Consider the following 11593-nt stretch of genomic DNA (forward strand, 5'->3'; position numbering starts at 1 on the left):
TTCATCATCTTTCTTACTCCAATCCACATGCATTTTTTTGAAAAAGATACATTTTCATGCTATACTACATATATGAATAATCAATAAGTTTATTGAGAGCATGTATGGAAATCTCATGACTTAGAACTTACGTGCATGCATTACCTTATACATACACACAATTATAATCGATAGGGTGCTTAACAGGGGCTATCAAGGAAGGGCTTGTACATACTATATCCATTTACTCTTTTCTTTATAAGAACATTTACGATAAGAGAAAGAGTCATTCTTTCATAAAGAGAACTTGGTGCAAGAAGCATGGTCATAGCTACTTACCTGGGAGCTTTACTAGTGAATTCCTTTGAACTTGAAAATAAACTCCTATTCAATGAAATGGAATAAATACATTAATATCTATCTTACTTTAAGCCTTACTAACCGACACCCTACACGTTCACTTAAACTTCCAAGTTGGAATTAAAGCGTTTCTCTTACCATTTAGCTACATACATGGCACTAAGTCAACTCTTAGTATCCTCCTTCCAATATTTAAAGAACCCATGAAAGTAAGAAGCTTGCTTGCTGTCCCTCTGTAAAGGCTACCATTTTCTATATAAGGGATAGGTAGGAATCATGAGTTAAAAGGTATAGGATGGTAGGGATTTATTTAAACATAGTAGGGAACAAGGAAGTACCACCCAAATCTAGAAATTTTATCAGAAGGGTACTTTGACAGCTTTGTAACATCATGTGGAAGTAAGTCTAACAAAAGGCTAATGCCTACAAGAGGGTTGGTTTTTGTCACTTATTCTTCAATAGTTTTTCAAACTAAAGTTTATCTTTGGTTAAACAAAAAGGGGTGAAGTTGAGCAAGGATAAAGTGGGCTGGTTTAGGCTTCCAAAACAGAATATATTTTCAAAGTTTCTGTAGTACATGGACAGCTAGCAAATCTCAGTGCATTCATGATCTCAAACGTCCTTTGTTTAACCAAATCTCAATCATACAATTTAATATCTCAAGAGTAGTAGAAACTCAAGAAAACCTTATATGTATATATATATATATATATATATATTCTGAAAACAGTATCAATAAAGAGATACAACTCTTGGCAAATTTAAGAATTCTAGAGGTAAGCTTACTAATTTGATTTAAAAGTCTTAGTGGCTTACTTAGGCCATAAATCTTAGGGAAAACATGTCTAAAACTATAAACTTTAACTCCATTAATTTAACACATAAAGACATGACTTTAACAAAATTTAAAACATGGCTTAAGCTTGATAAAACACAAGGATGGACAACAATTTTGCTTTGTGCAACACACGGCTGGGACAGCCAAAACAGAACACATACACACACACGGTTTCTTCATACATCTACATGTACACATCAAAGATCAACCAATCATCACTTGAGGCTAACCAAGTTAAATAGGAAATATACCATTTTCGAAGGGTAGAAGAATACATAGCACAATAGGTTTCCCAAAATCAACAAAACCGAGTGGGTCAAGTTTAGGCTTTTTACCTTTGGTGAAATCCTTCCAAAGCACGAAAATGAGGAGGATGGAGATAGATTCGGCTTAGGAAAATAGAGGATATACGAAACCCTTAGCTGGAAGTCCAAAACCGAACATAAATAATCGATCAAGAGAAACCCACTTGATTAAACCATAGCTAAGTTTCGAAATACACAAGGGAGAGGGGTGAGGATACTTTTACCTTACTATTTCCCTCTTGAGAAGGGAGAAGATTGGAAGCTTGGCTCGAGATTGAGGAGAAATGGAATGGAAGAGATCGGTCTGTTGCATGGTGAGGGCTAAAGGAAAATTTCTTTTCCTTTCTTCTATTCTAGGCGTCGGTGGGTGTAAGAGAAAGTGAGAGGATTTTGTTGCCTTTCCTTGGAACCGACGTATGGGAGAAGAAAGAGGAACCCACTTAACTTCTTGAGGAAGCCGATGGTGAAGAGAGAAAAGGAATCTCAAATGGCTTCTTGGGGAAGCTTCGGGTAGAGGAAGAAAAGTCAATAAATTCAAATCAACTTGTCCCATGAGTTAAGGAATGGATGGTAGAGATCAATTGTGGAAGAAAATATTTCTTTTTTACCTATCCATCCAATGGTAAAAAGAGTTTGGATCATTTCTTGAGTAAATAAAATTAAAGGGATTGAAAGGAAATATTGCAAGGTCATAAAAATCACATCATTGGATTATTTAATAACCCACTTAAAATAAAAGGACACCCATCTTTAAAATAAAATAATAAAATAATAAAATTATAAAAGTCTTTATCTCAAAATATTTAACTTAAAATATTAATAGATGACGTAAGGACCTACATAGTAGGACTCGGGTATTACAGTAGTAGTCACCAACAACCGACCAGGGTCATACCGTCTTAAGGAGAATCAAGGAAAGGAGTTGCAATACCCTTCGAATGCCGAGCATTTGAAAAATTTTTATCCTTGATTCTTTTCTAAGATGTATTCAATAAAACAATATCAATAAAGGCGGATAGTTGCTCAACTTGCGCTTCCCACCCTAGTGTCACAACCACCAAAGTCGAGTCCAAAGACTCGCGGTGGATCCGATGGGCGTGGAGGTCAAGAGACCCCACAACCCCCTACTCAACCACCAAAAGTTGAGTCCAAAGACTCTCGGTGGTGCCGATGGACATGGAGGTCAAAGACCCCATGACCCCTTACTTAGCCACCAAAGTCGAGTCCAAACATTCGTGATGGAGCTGATGGGCGTAGAGGTCAGAAGATCCCACGACTCCCTACTTAGCCACTAAGGTCAAGTCCAAAGACTCTTGGTAGAGCCGATGGGCTTGGAGGTCAGAAGACCCACAACCCCCTACTTAGCCACCAAAGTCGAGTCCGAAGACTCGAGGTAAAGCTGACGTGCATGGAGGTCAAGAAATCCCAAGACCCCCTACTCAGCCACCAAAATTCGAGTCCAAAGAATCGCGGTGGAGCCGATGGGCATGGAGGTTAGAAGATCCCAGAACCCCCTACTTAGCCACCAAAGTTAAGTCCAAAGACTCGCAGTAGAGCTGATGGACGTGGAGGTTAGAGGACCCCATGGTCCCCTACTTAGCAACCAAATTCGAGTCCAAAGACTCGCAGTGGAGCCAATGGGTGGGAGGCCAAGAGACCCCCTACTTAGTCACCAAAGTCGAGTCCCAAGACTCGCGGAAGAGCCGATGGGCGTGGAGGTCAAAAGACCCCACGATCCCTACGTAGCCACCAAAGTCGAGTCTAAAAACTTGCGATGGAGCTGATGGGCCTGGAGGTTAAAAGACCCACGACCCCTATGTAGCCACCAAAGTCGACTCTAAAAGCTCATGGTGGAGCCGATGGGTGTGGAGGTCAAAAGACCTCACGACCCCCTACTTAGCCACCAAAGACTTGCGGTGGAGCCGATGAGCGTGGAGGTCAGAAGACCCAACGACCCCCTACTTAGCCACCAAAGTCGAGTCCGAAGACTCGCAGTAGAGCCAATGGGCGTGGAGGCCAAGAGACCCCACAACCCCCTACTTAGCCACCAAAGTCGAGTCCGAAGACTCGTAATGGAGCCGATGGGTGTGGAGTTCAGAAGACCCCACGATCCCTACTTAGCTACCAAAGTCGAGTCTAAAAACTTGCAGTGGAGCGGATGGGCCTGGAGGTCAAAAGACCCCACGACCCCCTATGTAGCCACCAAAGTCTAGTCCAAAAACTCACGATGGAGTCGATGGGCCTGGAGGTCAGAAGACCTCACAACCCCCTACTTAGCCACCGAAAACGAGTCCAAAAACTCGCGATGGAGCCAATGGACATGGAGGTCAGAAAACCCCACGACCCCCTACTTAGCCATCAAAGTCAAGTCTAAAGACTCACAGTAGAGCCAATGGGCGTGGAGGCCAAGAGGCCCCGTGACCCCCTTACTTAGCCACCAAAGTCAAGTCCAAAGACTCGCGGTGGAGCCGATGGGCATGGAGGTCAGAAGACCCCACGATCCCTACTTAGCCACCAAAGTCGAGTCCAAAGACTCGCGGTGGAGCTAATGGGTGTGGAGGCGAAGAGACCCCTACTTAGCAACCAAAGTCGACTCCAAATACTCGCGGTGTAGTGAATGGGCGTGGAGGTGCAGAGACCCCACGAACCCCCTTAAACCATCAAGATCAAGTCTAAAGACTCTCAGTGGAGCGGATGGGCATGGTGGCAAAGAGACCCCATGACCATTAATCATATATTAATAATGCAAAGCAAGGCTAAGCTGAGAGCCAATGCAACAAAAGGAGAGCACAAATGGATGGTTATCACACAGACTACAGTTGTCTAAAGAATTTTCTGAATAAGATAAAAAAAAAAAATCTTCATGAAGGTGGAGCCGCAGATAGTAAGGCATTGGACATAGTATTAAGCCCCAAAGCATCCACGAACTGGCATGAAACCTCATCAGGTCTGAAGGCGTCGAGGTCCAGCCGCATTAAGTTAGTCCAAGGGTGTGCTAGCAGGTGAGGTATTAAGCAGGCCACGCCAGCCCCATATCCATATCCGAAGGCCCGATCCCAAATGGCCCTGGCCTCCTCCAGTTGTGGAGACAAATGGACCAATTCGCCCCTTGAAGCAACCAATTCTGATTCCAGCTCCAACAATCGCTTCCCCTGCTCCTTTGCTTTTGTATCTAGGTGTAGCAGAGATTGATTCATTTTGTCTTGTCTGGTGTTCGCTTCTTCCCTGTCCTTCTTGTAGGCAGTATGCTTGTTGTGTAGATCCTCATAAGATCCTTTTATCTCTGACTGCTCAAGGCCAAATTGCCTACGAGCCTCCTCATACAATGTCTTCACTTCTGAAAGCTCAAGAACAAGTTGTCTGCGAGTTTCCTCAGAAGAAGCCAACGCCTGGGTGAACCCCGAGCATCGTTACTTGGCAACAGCCAACAACTGTTGAAAGAAGCTCAATTGCCCACTCACATGGAACAATTGGGCGCGAGCAGAATCACGCTCAAACTCCACCAATTGCAATGCAAAGTTGTTATACGCATTGGTGGAGTTGGCGTGAAGTAGCACACTGTGGAGCTCATATGCTTCATCACGAAGGAGCTCGAGGTCGCTCTCCAAGGAGCGAATGTACCCATGAAACAACTCCAGGTAGGACGCCACCTTGTTTTTCTCGGCCTACAGCCGACCAAGTTCCCTCTTAGTAAAGAATGCAAACATTCACTTAGCGGGAACTTCTGACTCCAATATGGCTCAATCAGCCAGAATCCAAGCCACCAGGTCTTTCACACCCTACAAGACACAAGGATACGATAAGGTAAGGGGTTTACGTGTAAAATAAAATGCAAGTAAGCTAGCAATGTCATAACAAAGATAGAAAACTTCTCAAACGATGAACCACTTCCATTACGGCTCCATCCGCGAACTTCTGTTGTGGCTCGTTGCCCTTTGATATGGGGTCTTCTCGAAGAATGCATTAGGGGCGTCGAGAATGTGGCTGGAACGTCTCCCTCGGGCACTTGTCCATGGGATTGACAAACTCAAAGTTGTTGACAGGGCCGCCATTTGCTCCATCTCCTCATTTCACTCCACCCTCCCTAGACGACTCACCCCCTTCCCTGGGGGTTGAGGAATCCACGACACCACCAAAGGAGGAGGAGAAAGGGGAGGGAATGAAGACTCTTTCATAGTCTGTAGGCGAGGTCTCACCCCCTGAGACAGTCTTAGGGAGGGAGCTTAGATTGGAACTTTAGTCCCCACTGTCATGAGTGTTGCCCTCCACAGACACAGGGTCCACTGTGCAACTCTAGGTGATGCCATCAGTAGGAGTAATAACTTCGGACGCCACGACCCCAAAACACTCAAAGATAAGGCATCATATATGTCAACCCCAAACTCGTCGGCGCTTAGCGTTGAAGCCGGGGAAAGGAAAGAATGGAACTCGAAAGGGGGCATACCCACTGAGTCTGGCCCCTTGGGGGGGAAGGGGGAGATCAAAGTTAAAGGCCGCGGCCAAGTCAGCGAGGGCTTGACTCATGAGTCCATCAAGGTCACCAAGCCTAGGAGACACAGGCGACAACACGTGAGTAGGAGAAGCAGGGGGCATCCCACGCTCTATAGTCATATTAACGCTAGAATCAATGGCTACCTCTGGCCCAATAACATCAACAACGCCCTCAACATCTTCAGCAGAGCGAGCAAAGGGTGTCTCACCCTCAGTATGATGGGGACAGATTTTAGGAGTCTCGAAAGGCGGGAAAGCAGGCCTTTTCTTAGAAGAAGGCATTACAACCTTCAATTTACACCCCCTAACATGGAAACAGTCAGGCACAATAAGGAATCAGTCAATGTTGGCGAGGGTCAAAACGGTCTCAGTCCACAAGGCATCCTCATTATCTTTGGACCAATTGAGGATTATGTCAACACGAGAATGCTATTAGTCAGTTAAATCTATAAGGATCTTCTTGTCATCAAGAACCCTTCCCCAATTAGCCAGAATGGGAAAGTCCCATACGGCTATCTCAGAGGCTGGGAATTTCTAGCCACAACCAGAAATATGGAAAAATTTCATTTACCATTTGTTTGGCATTCGAATGGCGGCTTTCAAATACTGCCAAACATTGTGTGCGAACATGGAAGCTACAAATATTACCTAGCAAGCCTTTCACAGAGTAGAAAGACAGAATCACGAGCCCCAGAGGTTCAAGAACCATGCGAAACGCCACACATGAGCATAAAAGCACACGCCAAGCGTGTGAATGAAGTTGATTAGAAGCTAATCCCAAGAGATCAAGAACATAACGAATGGGGCAGCAAAATGGAAGGTGTAAACCATGCGTTAGGGCACAAACTGGAAGAGCAACTCTCTCCGAGAAACCTTCCTCATCGACGGCACCTTCGAAGGGAAGGTTAAGAACCACAATATCGGGAATGCGATACAAAGCCCTTAGCCTCGTCAAATCTCAAGTGATGAGTGTGGAGCTCCATGTGAATCCCTCAAAGAAAGGTAGGGTTTAACCATCAGAGGATTCGTGTGCAGAAGTGGAGGAAACCCTCGATGAGGTGTGGGCAGAAATACGGCTAGGGGTACAAGAAGAACCACACTGAGCCATTGCGTTGTATACTGAAAGAAACAAAAATGGAAAAGGGTTGCGGGAGAGAAACTTGAGAAGAAGAAAGGTTAAGGAAGAAATGAAAGAAGAAGAGGAAATGACACAAGAAGAGGTAAGAATGAGAGAGAGAAAAATAAGTAATGATGAGGAGATTCTTGGGAAGACGAAAGGGTGCCAGTGTCGTCAGCAATCATTTTTGAATAAAAGAATAGAAAATGTGGGAACAGTTACAAATGAAGTGGGCCACATAATTGTAGATTAAATTTTCTAAAACCCGCACCTTAGTTAGCATAAATACCTAGCGGGGTAAAGGGAGTAATGATCCCAACGACTGTCCACCTTTTCCAAAGTAGCGGGGTAGAGAGAAAAGGAATTAATAAATTCCCCACATGCAGGCATGGAAAAAATTAGCGGGGTAACTGTAAGGGATATTCAGGGCCCCCCAAAGGGATAAGCCCATATGTTGGAAGGCCCAAGTCTAAGGCCTCAAGAGTCAAGCTTAGTTCTTTGAAACGAGGGTAGCAAGCCTATGGATTCAACCGACAGACGCGTGAAGGATAATATGGTGAATAGATAACACCTCCATCTTATCAGGAAGGTTATCCTACCAGTTTATTCGAAGTAATCAAAGATAGACTCAGAGATAGTACTTATCATCACCTTCGTGATCTTATAAATAACACCCAAATGTAACACATAATGGATTCATTGATATACGCATATTGAGACCACTTCTCTCTAACCTAGGCATCGGAGTCCCACTAGGCGGCACCCCGTGCCACAGTCTTATCTGTTACAAGTCATCCTTGTAGTTGGCGGTATGAAACACGTCCTTAACAACAAGTATGAAGCTCAACCACTCGTGCAATATAAGGGGGTCAGCATCACAATTACACAATGCTTGAGTCATCTCATGCACTAGTCGGTGACCATTGCATGCAGTCGCCATGCACAGATGCATTGACCATTGCAGAGAGCTTGCCATTGCATTGGACAGCTCACTACCATGGTGGAATCATATTGAAAATATGATCGCCACCATTTAGGGCTAGCCCACATCCCTGCATGCACAGTGAACAAGCATGAAGCTCACCTTTCGTACGAGCTCTCTGCACAAAATTAACAGGCACAGGCGAGTGTTTGAACTCGCTTGCTTGGAAGTGGGGACTAACTTATGATTATAAATTTCGAAGAGTTAAATATTTCTAGACTAAAATAAATAGTTCAATTGAAGTTTTTCAAAAATACTATCAACAAAGTGATACAATATATAAATAAATTGAGTAGAAAAAAATAAATTTCAAAATTTCATTCTGCCACTATGTTTGAAAAATTTACGTGTAGGCTTGTCATATGTTGCAATTAAAAGAAAGAGGCTAAACTTTATAAACGAGTTATATGAATTATAAAAGATAAAAGACAAAAGATAATCATATGTGAATGATAAACTAAGCTTTGGGTTTTCTAAATAATGTATAACAGTAAATAATATTAAAAGGTTTTAAGTAGTACACGAATTACATATTTTGTAGCTAGCGATCCAACCATATTAGTTATCAATTCTGTTACAGGTACCCGCCGTTGGGTACCTGATGAGGAATCTAGCCACATCACCCTTTTATATTATTATTTAAATAAAAAAAAAAGAAGAAAAGAAGAAAGACTCAATTTTTTTCGAAACCCATAGACGCCAAACTCGTCTCAGATATTTTGCATCTCAGACCTTGTCTTCATCGTCTTCATTCCTTGGCCAAATGCTCAGATAGCTCATATATTGTAGTTCGGTTGGCTACCCATCGGATGGACCTTTGCTTTGTTTTATGCAATTTTTTTTCTTCTATTTTTCTATATCTTTGGCTACCCGGAAGGAATCTAAGCTTTTTTGTTTCTACTCGTAGTCTTTAAAGGTCCAGAATATGGTTTAAACTTCTTGATCTTGTGATTGCCACTTCCAACTGTCCCGTGCGAGGTGAAGTTTTTGTTTCTGCACCCAAGTCCAACCACTTCCAGAATATGACTTAAAGTTTTTTGTTTTTGCACCCAGGTCCAACTAGTTCCAGCTGTGAAACATTCTACAACACAAAAACATCCTCCAGGTCCAACCACTTCCAGCTGTTTCGTGCGAGGTGAAGATTAGGGTTCGTAGCAGTCTTCCGTATGGGGTGTTCTGTGGGGTTTCATGGTGTGTTCTTTGCAAGGTGAAGTGCCGACGTGAAGATTGATTTGTCTTCATGGGGGGTGGAGTCGAATTTCAGAAGTAAATCAAAAGGTGCAAACGCACCGTTTAATTAATGCGGATGTGGAATCTCGGGTACGCGGGGGGTACCCGTCCCGGGTGAAAGTAGAGTTTTTGATTAGTTATAGATATATTTCATTAAGATACTTATAAATTTTAAAAGAGAAATAATGTAATATTAAATTATAATTTTCTTCAAATTAAAAATAATAGAAAAAAACTAATAGAGACTAGGGGTGCTACCCGCACCCCCGGACAGGGGTGCCCCTATCCCCTCCCCCGTCCTCACATGAGCAGGGGGACAGTTTGGGCCTCTGGACCTCGGCACCACCCCCCGTGGGCAGGTGCCCTCGTCCAGATGCTGAGGGTGGATTGGCCCCTCGATCGTCCGCCCCACCACACCCATGGCAAAAAGCAACTTAAAAAAGTTTAAAAAATCCAAAACAACCAAAAAAATAGCAAATCTATAGATTTATCCATAAAATCCAAAGATCTATCATCCAACAACAAATCCAATAAATTACATATACAAATAGTCAAATACAGTGACACACGGCAAAAAAATCACGGTCACGGCCCATGACAAGACCACGACGTGGCCAAAGGACTAAGCAAAGAGCTACGCCCACAAATGACCTTGGGTTTGTGAACAAACCCACAGCCATTCGTGGCCGTGGAACCACTTCAAGAACGAGAAGAAAAACTGAAAATAAGAGGACGAGGACGAGGAGAGAACATCAGAGAGAGAGAGAGAGAGAGAATTAGGGCTTCAACTTTCTGACTTATATACTCATTCGTAAGTATAAAACGACAAATTTGTTTATATATATGAATTTGGGTTGGCCGTGTCGAGATGAAACGAGGGAGAGTGTATTTATTTATGCCTTTATTTATGCCTTTTTGGTTTTCACAAATGATGTGATCTCATCGTTGTAATTCTTTTAAATTTTTATATAAAATATAATAAATAATTTAATTTTTTAAAATTTTAAAATAAAAATAATATTAAAAAATAATTTTTTAATAATTTGAAGAGAATGGCAAAACACAACCGCTAATCATGAGACACTGCGAACAACACTTGCGAACAACATATTCAGGTGGTAGTTTAGGACAGGAAAAAGAGCGGTGCTACCTACCATTTGACCGGCCAATTTAGCTTTTACTTTTTTTTTTTTATATATATTTTTATTATTTTAAAACATTTTTAAAAAATATAAAAACAATCAATATATTAATAATTACTTCCTTAATTATTAAATAAAAAAAATTATAAAAAATTAAAATACATGAAGTGTCAAAATGAAAGAGCAAATTGAGTGGATAAGGTAGTATTTTTCCAGAAAAATTTTAATGAAATCCCTCAAACTTACCGCTCAATCTTATCGCTCATGCATTTTAATTTTTTAATTTTTACTTAATGATTAAAAAAATGATTATTAATGAAATTATAGATTTGTTAATTTTTTATTAACGATTAAGAATGTTAAAAAATACTTGAAAGAAAATCGAAAGAAAAAGAATAACAAATTTATAACTAGTAGTATGCCAAGCGGTAAACACTGGACGACCCGCTAGCACCATCCTTAGGACAGTCATGTTCCAACATCCCAAGCATAACTCCCCAGCATAGGGTTGTGGATAATTAGGCTATGTTTGGATATAAGAAGTATTTCATCTCATCTTATCTCATTATTATAATTTTTTAAAATTTTCACACAAAATATAGTACACAATTCAATTTTTTCAAATCTAAAAATAATAATAATATTAAAAAATAATATTTTAACAATATTTTTATTCAACTTTCATCACAACTCATATTATATCAACTCATTATCCAAACTGCACCTAAAGTTGTACACTTTTTTAGTTAGGGCAAGATGAAAATTTAGATGAAAGTTAAAAATTGAATATCTTAATTAAACAATATCACTACTATTCACAAACTATCTTATTACTTCATAAAATTCTCATCTTATCTCACTTCTAAAACATCCCTAATGAAATAAATATGTTGTAAGCTTTTATTTTTAAACACAAACTATGTTGTCGATGTAAAACCTACCACATAATTTTACAAAAAAGGACATTGGTCTTATAATTGTTTTTTAATGTAATAAGTCATGTAGTAAGTGGAGTGTTAAATCAGTAAGGCTGGTTTTAATAGTGAATTAAGATGGTTTATTAATAGTGAGATATTTGAATTGAGATGAGATGAATTAGAAATAGTTTGAGTTAAGATTTTTTATAGAATTTTAGGAAAAGAGAGAAAG

The 11593-nt window shown here is 41.1% G+C and overlaps 1 long non-coding RNA gene across 1 annotated transcript; it reads right to left on the bottom strand.

Annotated features, from left to right (window-relative positions):
- Positions 1-317: 317 nt before the first annotated feature.
- On the bottom strand, positions 318-1774 carry LOC121250340. Its single transcript, XR_005937767.1, has 3 exons — positions 1707-1774; positions 1513-1599; positions 318-363 (listed from the first exon to the last, which is right to left on the bottom strand). It is a non-coding gene; the product is annotated as an uncharacterized LOC121250340 (long non-coding RNA).
- Positions 1775-11593: the final 9819 nt, after the last annotated feature.

Source organism: Juglans microcarpa x Juglans regia, chromosome 2D (assembly GCF_004785595.1).
Source record: "Juglans microcarpa x Juglans regia isolate MS1-56 chromosome 2D, Jm3101_v1.0, whole genome shotgun sequence".
NCBI lineage: Eukaryota > Viridiplantae > Streptophyta > Magnoliopsida > Fagales > Juglandaceae > Juglans > Juglans microcarpa x Juglans regia.